Source organism: Mus pahari, chromosome 8 (genome assembly GCF_900095145.1).
Source record: "Mus pahari chromosome 8, PAHARI_EIJ_v1.1, whole genome shotgun sequence".
In the NCBI taxonomy this organism is placed as follows: domain Eukaryota; kingdom Metazoa; phylum Chordata; class Mammalia; order Rodentia; family Muridae; genus Mus; species Mus pahari.
This window is the reverse complement of record NC_034597.1, coordinates 65,986,903-65,998,396: the sequence shown is the minus strand read 5'-3', so window position 1 is coordinate 65,998,396 and position 11,494 is coordinate 65,986,903. Positions and strand designations below refer to the sequence as shown.

At 45.7% G+C, this 11,494-nt stretch overlaps 1 protein-coding gene across 1 annotated transcript in view; it reads right to left on the bottom strand.

The window, feature by feature from the left end:
- Siah3 (siah E3 ubiquitin protein ligase family member 3) overlaps nt 1-11,494 on the bottom strand; it is a 68,223-nt gene that overhangs the window by 1,538 nt on the left and 55,191 nt on the right. The window lies entirely within an intron of this gene.

The window sequence follows — 11,494 nt, the reverse complement described above, 5'->3', positions numbered from 1 at the left end:
CCTCCCTCCCTCCCTTCTTTCTTTCTTTCTTTCTTTCTTTCTTTCTTTCTTTCTTTCTTTCTTTCTTTCTTTCTTTCTCTCTTTCTTTCACCCTGTCTTTCTATCTTGGGATTAATCCCCACTGCTATCTCCACACCCCCGGGTCAGCTCTCAAACAGGTTTTGCCTGATAAATGCAACTCTCATTTTTCATCAAAGAAGCTTGTCGGTAACAGATAAAGACCAATACACAAACCACAGCTGCTCAAAATACAAAGAGCAACAACCGGTCATGAGGTGCCCAGCCACAACCGGAAATATCTACAGCACAACTCTTGAACTTTATGGAAGAGGGGTAAAAGATTGTAAGAGCCAGAGGATCAGGACATCTGCTGTGAAATTGTGTCTCCTAGAAATGACATGATAACGCAACAATGTGGCTGCCTAAACAAGACCCGAAGAACAACCCCAGTAAGCATGCTAATATGGAATGGGAAATCTCATGGGGTCTCACGCCTAGACAAAGAAATACAGGCAAGTAAGGAATGATGGAGTAGGGAAGAATTGGTCTTCCCCAGGGACGAACCCGCTGATTAGTGATATAATTCCAAGTGATCAGTTCTGAAATTGTGTACGTAACACAACAGATTCCGCAGGTAGTTATATATGTATACATATATAATAGATAGATGAGAGAGAGAGAGAGAGAAGGATAGATGTAACACTAACAAAGGAAAAGAAGCCATGAAAGAGAGAGAGAGAGAGAGAGAGAGAGAGAAGAAGGAAGTCTTTGGAAGGAGGAAAGGGAAGAGGGAATGATGTAATTATACTTTAATAAATATGTTAGAGTAGTAATATAAATGAGAGGAGTGAGGGGAGATGGCTCAGTGGGAAAAGCACTCACTGTCAAGCTGATAACCTGAGTTCCAGCCACAGGACCCACATGGTAGAAGAAGGGAGCAAATGTTCTTAAGTTGTCCTCTGACCTTCCCACTTGTACTGTGATGCAGTATACACACACACACATGAGCACACACACACATACACACACACACATGAGCTCATACACACATACACACACACACATGAGCACACACACACATACACACACATGAGCTCATACACACATACACACACATATACATGAGCACACACACATGCATACACACACACATGAGCGCACACACACATACACACACATGTGCACACACATACACATGCACACACACACATACACACATACACACATACATGAGCGCACACACACATGCACACACACACACACACACACACAAGTTTGTGTGCAGTAACTCAGTAGGTAAAGTGCTGGACTTGGCTTTGATTCCCAGAACCCACATTAAAATAAAATAAAACAATCCTTTGTATTACAAGTGCACACTTGTAGTCCCAGTGCTGAGAAGAAGAGGACGGGCAGATCCCAGAGACTCCCTGGCCTGTGACTCTCCCAGTTTACACGGTGAGTTCCAGGCCAATGAGAAAACTGGTCTCCAGAAAAGGGGAGAAGAGAAACGGGGTATGTGTCTGAGAAATAACATCGAGGCTGTCGTTTGGCATTCACACGTGCACGTACAGAACATACATGTACACACACATGAACACACGCCCACATACACACACACACTAAGAAACGAGGACATCACGGGCGCCTGAGGAAGGGAGGGACTGGGATTCTGTATTCTTAACTAGGAAAATCCAATATTGATGTCTTTCTGACTCTTTAAAAAGACACCCAAGGAATAGGTACTGTCCCCCCTAGCAGCACGCACCGGGATGACCATCCATCATAAGCAACAGGATCCCCTGACTCATCCGTTTATTGCTTTCTTGGTGTTTGCTGCTGATTTTTATGTAGACAACAGTGACCCACAGATGGTTTTCCTTCTGGATCATGGTCACTGTATAGAAAAGGTCTGAATAGCTGTTTGTCTTTTCACTGTCTCCAGGGCTCACACTATCTCAATTACTCTTCTAAGTCCTAAGTCCACACAGAGAGATGGTGTGCTGTCACAGCCTCCGGAGACAGGACACCACCTGGGACCCCCCCCCCCAACACTGTCCCAACAGACACATTTCTACCCTGTCCCTGCCTCTCCCCTCCATAGCCTCCTCATCTCCAGGCAGCTTCCATCATGGAAACCCCCCACTTTCTCTTCTTCGTGGCAATGTGTCCATAAATACTCTCAAAATCAGACCCATGGCAACATGTTCTGATCTGTAAACACTTAATAAGCACTCGTTTTGGGCATATACTAAAGGCCACAGGTATATAGCTATGAGTAAAACAGACACAGTGTCCCTCGGTGTGTGTGGTACAGACATCAATTCTAATTAACTGCAGTTTTGACGAGGATCTTCCTTGTGACATAGGGACTGTGATTCGTAATTTTTTTATCAGAAGAAGTGGGCTTTACTAGTAACATGCCTAAGGATACAGGACTGGTAAATAGCAGCATAGGTTTCATTTTGACATCTCTTGACTCTGGACACATGCGCACCCCTGCCCAGATATGCATACCTTCTGTTCCCCCTCTCCTGCATCTCAAGGTTTTGTCTTAAACTAGTTTGTAGGATCTGACTCACAGTGGTACTCTGTAGTGAGTCAGGCATAAAGCCTCCATCTGAAGCGGTTTCCCAGGCTACCCTCTTGAGACAAAAGTAACTTCGACTACTTCTGAGCAACCGTTCCCTCAGCTTGCTCCAGTTCACTCGGTTCAGAGGCCAGGGAAGGTCTGTCTTTCATACTTGCCATGTTGATTCTCAGAGGAACTCTCTCCCAACTCTCTCTGGCTAACTACAAAGCCTGGCTTCCCTTCCTATAGAGTATGTATGAACACATACATACATACATATAAGTACACATAGGCATATACATACACAAGTCTATGCAAGCACTGATGTGCGATGCACATATGAACACATATGCACAATACACGGCCATGGCCTCTTAGTAGTGACTGTCACCAACAGGGAGGTGTGTCAGAGGAGCTCTGCTGTCAAGTTTTAAGTTTCAGAAACTTGCGTGTGTGCTCTCCTGTGGGACCTGAGCTCTAAGGGGTACTTCTCTTAGCCCTTGCATGGTAAGCTACTGATGGCCTACTGATTCTTCTTCTACATTCCACTCCAAGGGGAACAGTTGTCTTCAGCAGCGACATGACAGGCTGGGTTCCAGAATCCTGCTACTGATGGGTCTAGCTTACCCTTCAGAGTTCTTATGGGGAAAAGAATAATCAACTAACATATAGTCTTACTAAGTGTTAGGCACTATGGAAGGTAAATATTTTTAAAGTGATTTTATTTATTTATTTATTTTTCCACAGTAGAAAACAATTTTCTTCATGGATATATAGTGCGCAGACCTGGCAGGTAACCCAGCTCTTCTGTGCTCTGGGGCCTTGGACTCTCATGGAGAACCCTACAGTAGTAGGTCCTGTAGAAGTCTCTGAGAAGTCTATTTTCCCATCTAATTTTTTTAAAGGTTTTATTTATTTTATGTATGTGAGTACATTGTTGCTGTCCTCAGACACACCAGAAGAGGGCATCAGATTCCATTACAGATGGTTGTGAGCCACCATGTGGTTGCTGGGAATTGAACTTGGGACCTCTGGAAGAGCAGTCAGTGCTTCTAACCACTGAGCCGTCTCTCCAGCCCCTTCCCATCTGTTTTTTTTTTTTTTTTTTTTTTTTTTTTTCAAGCATCCCAACAGGAACACAATGGAGAGAATGAGTCACCTGCCCAAGGTCACAAAGCTCACAGGGCTGAAGTTGGGAGTGGAACTGAATGACCTGGAGACATGCTGGGACCGTTACTGAGTATTGGGAGGTTTTTCTTGGCTTTCCTATATATGAGTCCAATAGTGGTTGATTAAGTCAATTTTCTTTTTGGGAAAAATATTTCCCTCAAAGCATTGTCAGGAGGTCGTATGAAATGATGTTTGTAAAACAATATTAAAACCTAGGTCAAGTAGAAACCAGGGCAATTGGTGCCTGGAACGCCAGCACTTGGGAGCTGGGGTTCGAGCACTGAGAACTCATTCTATTCATCCTCAACTAGATAGCAAGTTCTGGGCCAGCCTGGGCTAAATGAGACTTTGTCTCAAAAAAGGGAAAATTAGTCAACCAAACAAGTAACACCACCTTCCCCCGCCCCACCGAGAAATACCATTATACCGCCATTTAGATAGGAATGAAGCCTTTAGTGACCTTTGGTGACCTTGATTCTTGGTCCTCACTTGCTGCTCTATCTTGAGGGATTAACTTTCACACTGGAAAACAACTTGGCTGAACACCAGCCACCATGAAATCCCAGAGGCCCCAGTCTTGCTGTTGGTCTAGGCTGCCCCAGTGCTGGCCGAGTGCTGGCCCAGGACAGCAGAGTGACCCAAGAGTCTCATCTCTGAGCATATTATCTTCCACATGCCTCTCCCCCATCTGCGTTCTATCTTCTCCATTCTGTGTAGTATGTGCGCTCCATTAGCTATTATAATGTATATTGTAGAGATGTTTGAAGCAGCAGTTCTCAAACTTCCTGATGATGAGCCCCTTGAATAACAGTTCCTCGTTTGTGGTGACTCCCCCAATTATAAAATTATTTTCGTTGCTACTTCATGACTGTAATTTTGCTACTGCTATGAATTGTTATGTAAATATCTAAGTTCTATGATGATCTTAGGCAACCTCTGTGAAAGGATCCTTTGACCCCCCCCCCAAAGGGTTGCAATCCATGGGTTGAGAACCACTGCTTTAAAGTCTTTGGGAGGAGGTTGGTGGGTGTAAAGAACACATAGCCTCAGAGGGCTCCCTGCTCCATGCTTCAGCCCTGTACTTCCCACAGCCACAGAGAGTCACGAAAACCAAGGCTTGGAGAGTGGGCTTGAGTGATAAAGAACTCACGCCCACTGCCCGAGCTCTCGGTGGAGCAACCAATGGACCGTGCCCGAGGCCCTAAATAACTATAAAAACCAGGAGAGAGAGAGAGAGAGAGAGAGAGAGAGAGAGAGAGAGAGAGAGAGAGAGAGTCCGTGAAATAATGTGTGGAATGCCCTAGTTGTAATTGGCTGAATTTAGCTTAAAAACACTCCGGTCTGGCACCGCAAAATCGCTCACCTCCCGAGAGCCCAGCGGAGACATCGTGTTGAGAAATAATCTACGTGGACCCCACACAGATGCTCACGTGGGCACGCTTAGATGACAAAGCCTGCACAGCCATGGCTCAGATCCAGAGCATCCAAAAGCAAGAAACATCGAGTCACATTCTAGGCTACGCCTGCCAGTCTGGAAAGGTTAGTGAGGAAGGAGAGTGTGTGTGAACCAGTGCGAGCCCCTTTCACCATTTATTTGCTTTTTTTGACGTTTATTAATAAATAAAAAGTCTTAGAACATTTTCCATTGGGGTTCCAGGAATTTGCTTTCTGCCACATTTATTGCATTTTGAGACAGTGGGTTATATGAAAATACTAGGCTATTTATATAACAGATGCTCAAATTTCTTATTAAAAAACAATACTAAAATTCAAGGTCTTTAGTATCCACAGGGAGGGAGGGTTCTGAAAGGAAGTCCCATGGGTACTAAAAGGGGACCACATGCAATGGGGCTCTAGAAGTTCACACCGGAGGGGTAGTTACTGTCCTTAGTGTGAGGTGTCATCACACTGAGCGAAGACAGAAGGTGGCTTGTCTAAGCAAAGAACAGAAGCATCAGGGAAGCCAGAGAGAGCACAAGGTGCATCGGAAGAAGTGTTGAGGGCTCTCCTAGAGGCTGACCAATCTGGTATAGATGGCGCGTACTGAGGTCAAATCGCTAAGTTCTTATAAGCCAAGCTACAGCCGAAATGACCTCCACGCCAAGCAGGGAGTAGCGGGAGGCTCGAGACTCAGTCGCTAGCTTTAAGGAACTCCCATGGGTAGCAAGGGACTCAGTCGCTAGCTTTAAGGAAATCCCATGGGTAGCAAGGCATTTTTAAGGCGATCAGACGAACCTGCTCCAAACTGGCATCCAGAATGGGGCCAGCAGAACATCCCTACCCTGTCCTGCTATCAAACCCAAGTGACGACCCTTCCACTTAAGTCTTTCTGGTCACTTGCTTTTGGTTTTATCTTCTGCCATCACTAGCTTTTTTTTTTTTTTTTTTTTAATTGCTTCAGTGTCACGTGGTTGACAGGGGCACAATCAGAGGAGTCTGAAGCAAATGACTATGCAAATAGGGAAGGGTATTATGAACTCGTGGAGACCTGTACACTCTGAACTCTGAGAAAGAGCCTGAAATAAATGCAGCCTTAATTCCTCACTTCTCCCTGTTCCATCTTTTGATGCAAAATATGTTTCATTTAAATGATCTTGGGTGAGGGAGGTCACAGGGCTGCTGGCACGGAAAAGGGATTCGTTTAATTGGCAAAATGCTAATCGTTTTTTTGGAAAATGAATTCTAATCTTCCCATCTAATACAGTAGATGTGTGAGTAATTACTTTCCTTCACTAAACTGTTAATGCAACATTAGTGATTACGCTAATTAAAACTAATGAACTCTTAGCACTGATAAACCCTCAGTCAGTCAGCAGATGCCCTCCTTCCATTGGTTGTGTTCAACTTCCCATTTGGAAGAGGGATTTTGAATTAACCTTTAGAATAATGCACAAAATTGGGTTTAGAAATGTTAGGCGTTATAGACTGGGTATAATTCTATCCCCAACCATTAGTGAGGCTATTTCCACCGAGGGTGTAATTGAATTTTAAAACACATTTCTTAATTTGATCAGCCACACTCCTATGGTTGATGGTAATGGCTGCCCTTCTGAATCCTGGCTTCAGGAGAGGAAGCCTGTCCTTGGAATTAGCCGTGACCCTTTTCTGCAACTTCTGATCCCCGTGATCCCTCAATGGGTTGTTTTTCCTTTCCACTCACCTCCAGGAACTGGGCTACGTGAAGAGAAAGAGGATTCTGTGCTCGGCTTTAAATGATACTCCGATGTTTGTTCATGCTGGTGACTTGAGGACTGAACCCTGGTAGAGGGGACAGATTCGAGGTTGCCAACACCTTTTATTCAAGAGTGGGAGAGCATACAGGTTGAGCGGCATGCTATTTGGGGCAAGGACTAGAGAATGGGGCAAATGTCAAGGCCCGACCCCATGTTCACAGTCAGGTCAGCCAAGAAGTCAGAATGAATGTGACTTGGTGCTTTAGTGTTTAGATGTTTTCTGTTTCTGGGAAGGACAGTCAGAGGGAAAAGCTAAACGTTGCTCGTTTGGTTTCTCTGTTTCTCTTTTCCTCAAAACCTGCAGTGGCTGAGGGCAGGGTGGGGGGCATGGGAACATCACAAGCTTGAGGGCAGGGTGGGGGGCATGGGAACATCACAAGCTTGAGGGCAGGGTGGGAGGCATGGGAACATCACAAGCTTGAGGGCAGGGTGGGGGGCATGGGAACTCTTCCCAGGCAGTAAGCTAGCTAAGCCGGATGAGATGGCACACTAAGGCTTCATCACTGAGACAGGGCACCACAGTGTAGTGCACACTCTCCTCATGTCCTCAGATTTAGCGCTCAGTTGAATTTCGGGCCATGGCTGCGTGACATATTCCTGTGGGCCATGGACCATGCCTGCATTCTTCTTTAAAAGATGCTCACACAGAGAACAGGATCTAAATGCATACACTTTTTAACACCGTGCTCCCGGGGCTGTCGATGCCTGGTTCGGGAATTCACACCTCAGCAGGATCATCTAACGTTTTATTGGGAAAGACCATACACCAGAGATAATGAGTACAATTGCCTCAATTGGTGTCTGTATTTCTGATTCACACCAGATGCTGCTAATTAACACTTACGCATGGGTTCTCATTGGGGAAATTAGTGGCCTGTCAATCAGTGTAACAGATGCTAAGAATGGACTCTCTGTGATGTGTGAGAGTCAGTTGAGGGAAGTCAGACAAATTCCTCATTTGGTGAATAGGTCCTGAACGTTCCTTCTCTAAGTATTTGGTACCCAGCTTCTGAGATGGGACTTTTGGTAGCTGGATACCTTTAAGAGTTCAGATTTTACTTCATTACATACTGTAATTCCAGCACTTGGGAGGCTGAGGCAGAAGGATCACCATGTATTTGAGGTCAGCCTGGGCTATAGTGTGAGACCCTGCCTCAAAGGGTCAAGCTGCCTTTTCAAGACTCATATTTATAACCATAGTTTAGTGCTGTTCTCAGCCTTGCTCAGAGAAGCTTCTTTGAGTAAAGAGGAGCAGTTAAGGCAGAGACTCATAACTGATCAAAGTGCCAAGAGTAAGTGATGGTGGAGTGTTTTGCCCTAAACACTGTATTTCCCCTCCAAGGCTCAGGGAACATCGACGGAGGATGGGGGTGGGCAGAAGTCCATCTTTTGGACATGACATGGCCACTGCTCTCATAAACTTACTGAACCTGTACAAGATTGGTCCAGCTAACATTTCACCATGGATGGGAGGAGGCCGTCCACTTCATGGGCAGGAACCATTGGCAGTTAATTGTTGCTGGGGGAGAAGATGTCACTTTCTTCAATGTTGTAGCTGCTGAGCAGTGGCTCTTGGGCCAGAAGAAAAGAAAAGAAAAAAACAAAACAAAACAAAACAAAAAACCAAAAGCAAAACCAAAGACTACCCATTTCATGTAAGCAACTCTAACTGAATGAGCGAATCCCAGGTAAAAGGAAGTCATGAAGTGGGAGGGACCTTGTTGTAGAGAAGGGCAATGAAAAGGACTGAAATTCACTATATACATGGGTGACGCTGCCAAAGAATGAAAGAGAGAGAGAGAGAGAGAGAGAGAGAGAGAGACCGACCCAATCCCCCCCAGCCTCACAACAAACAAAAAGAACCCTTCCCTCATGCAGTTCCCTTCTGTCGACTAAAATCCCAGAAGCTGGGTTTGGAGACAGTTCAGTCAGGAGCTATCTATTTCAAACCAAGATCCATGCGTGACAAATAACGTAAGAGATCCAAAGGGATGGCCACATAGACACTGGTCTGTGCTCTCAGAACCTCCCAGGCTGGTCCTCCTGTAAGGGAGAGCCCTGTCATGTGAAAGATGGGAAAGAAAACGGGGACGAAGCCATGAAAACCACAGCAAAACACATCCTTGAGTCCCTAGCCACGAGATCACAGGGTTCTCCTTTAGCTTCTAGGTCCTCTCTGTCTCTTGCCTGTGCAGAATTAGTTGGTTTATCTAGTTTTTCTCACTAGAATCCTTGTGGATGTGAGCACAGTGTGTGTAACATACCATGTGCAACACATAGGTGCTTGGTACGCACCTTTGCAGCACAGATGCATTAGTAAGAGCCTCCTCCAGGCTGCTACTGGCTCAGTCCTTTACCTCACGCAGCTGTGTTGGCCATGGTCCCAGCCTGCTGCCCGCTTGAGCCAATCGCCTACTCTGGGTAGGGATGCTGTCTGGCCCTCTGACTTGTGATACGATCATAAAGCAACTGAGCACCAGACAACGCTCTTCTTTATTCAGCCTGCACCGAAAGTCACTAGTTGGTAGCCTTCTCTCCTCGGTTGGGCTAGAGTTGTTGATGACAGGGATTTTATTTAGTTTGTCCTGGGGCAGCGTCCTGTGGTGGGCCAGGCTAGCACTTCACAGCTCCAGGTGGCTAACAGAGGATCAGTGAGTACACACGATTGCCAAGAAAGAATGAAAGCATCAACTGGACCTTATTTCTGCACACACACTCTTGTGGCTCTGCCCTCCATCCTAGCTCCTCAGCTCCTGGGGAAATGTGTGTGTGTGTGTGTATGTGTGTGTGTGTGTGTGTGCGCGCACGTGCATGTGAGAGTACATGTGCATGTGTATGTGTGTATGAATGCGTGCATGTGCATGTATAAGTGTGTGCATGTGAATGAACATGTGTGAATGTACATGTGAATGCATGTGTGTGAATGTGTGCATGTGCATGCATGTGTGTGAATGTGTGCATACATGTGAATATGTGAATATGTGTGTCTGTGTGAGTGTGTATATGTGTGCATGCATGTGTGTACGTGTATGTACATGTACACGTGTGTGTGTGTGTGTGTGTGTGTGTCTGTCTGTCTGTCTGTCTGTCTGTCTGTCTGTCTGTCTTTCCATTAATTCACAGCTGTGAGTTCATCAGGATGGAGTCCCGGAAGCTTCTCACTCAGAACCGGACAGGAACGGGACATAGATTCAAGCCTGAGAAGGGGGCAGGCTCACACCCATTTCTAGCTGTAAGGGTAGGAGTTAGAAGGGAAACCTTGAAGAAGAAACATCACCGCCGGGCATGGTGGCGCACGCCTTTAATCCCAGCACTTGGGAGGCAGAGGCAGACGGATTTCTGAGTTAGAGGCCAGCCTGGTCTACAAAGTGAATTCCAGGACAGCCAGGGCTACACAGAGAAACCCTGTCTCGAGAGAGTTGACTGGAAAGCATCAATCATTTGCTTTTCAATTGTAAGGGGCAAATAGATTGGGAAGTGCAGTCTGCTGGATTAATACAGGAAATCTGTCCATTCCCTGGGTAGATCTAGACTGATTTTCTCTCATGCACCTTGACAGGATCATTGATCTAACAGATGGTTGAAGAACCCCACACTTCCTTACCTATTACCCATCACAGAGATACCTTCAGCACAAACAAAGATTATTGTTGATCTCTATGCCTATCCTCCCATAAAATGAGTAGTGGTTTGAATAAGAATGGTCTCATAGGCTCATAGATGAGCGGCACTATTTGAAAGGATTTGAGGGATTAAGAAGTGTGGCTTTGTTTTAGGGAGTGTGTCACTAAAGTGAGCTCTGAGGTTTCAAAATCCCATGCCAAGTCCAGACACTTGACTCTCTGTCTCTGTCTCTGTCTCTGTCTCTGTCTCTGTTTCTGATCTGAATGTAGCTCCCAACTACTTCTCCAACACCATGCTTGCCTGCATGCTGTCACGCTTCCTGCCGTGAAGGACTGAATCTCAGAAACTGTAATCAAGCCCCCAACTAAATGCTTTCTCGTATTAGAGTTGCCTTGGTCATGGTGTCTCGTCACAGCAGAAGAACAGTGACTAAGACAGAAGCTAAAGGGTTGTGTCCTACAATATACCACATCCCGTCCATATTTCCATGCTCCATCCAGATACCTGGGATGCTGGGATCCCCTCCTAATGGCTGAGACAGATCCCCGAAGTCTGTGCTACTCAGGGATCCAACAACCAGAAGACACATCCTTAGGTACAAAGGACGGCCACTGGGTAGATATATAGGGAAGGTGAGAAGAATTTGGACGTGTGAGCTGGAATGTCCACTGGGCTTTCTGTGAAGCTCCTCACAGTGTGGGATGAGCCAGATGTGGAAGAAAGGGGGTTGTTGTCTGCAACTGTGCACATAGTTTATTATGAAGGTATTATTTAGTTAGAAAAATGAAATATGTTTGTAGAGTCTCATAGCTGGGGTTTGTACTTTGAAATATTTTAGGTAGGGGTGTGTGTGTGTGTGTGTGTGTGTGTGTGAGAGAGAGAGAGAGAGAGAGAGAGA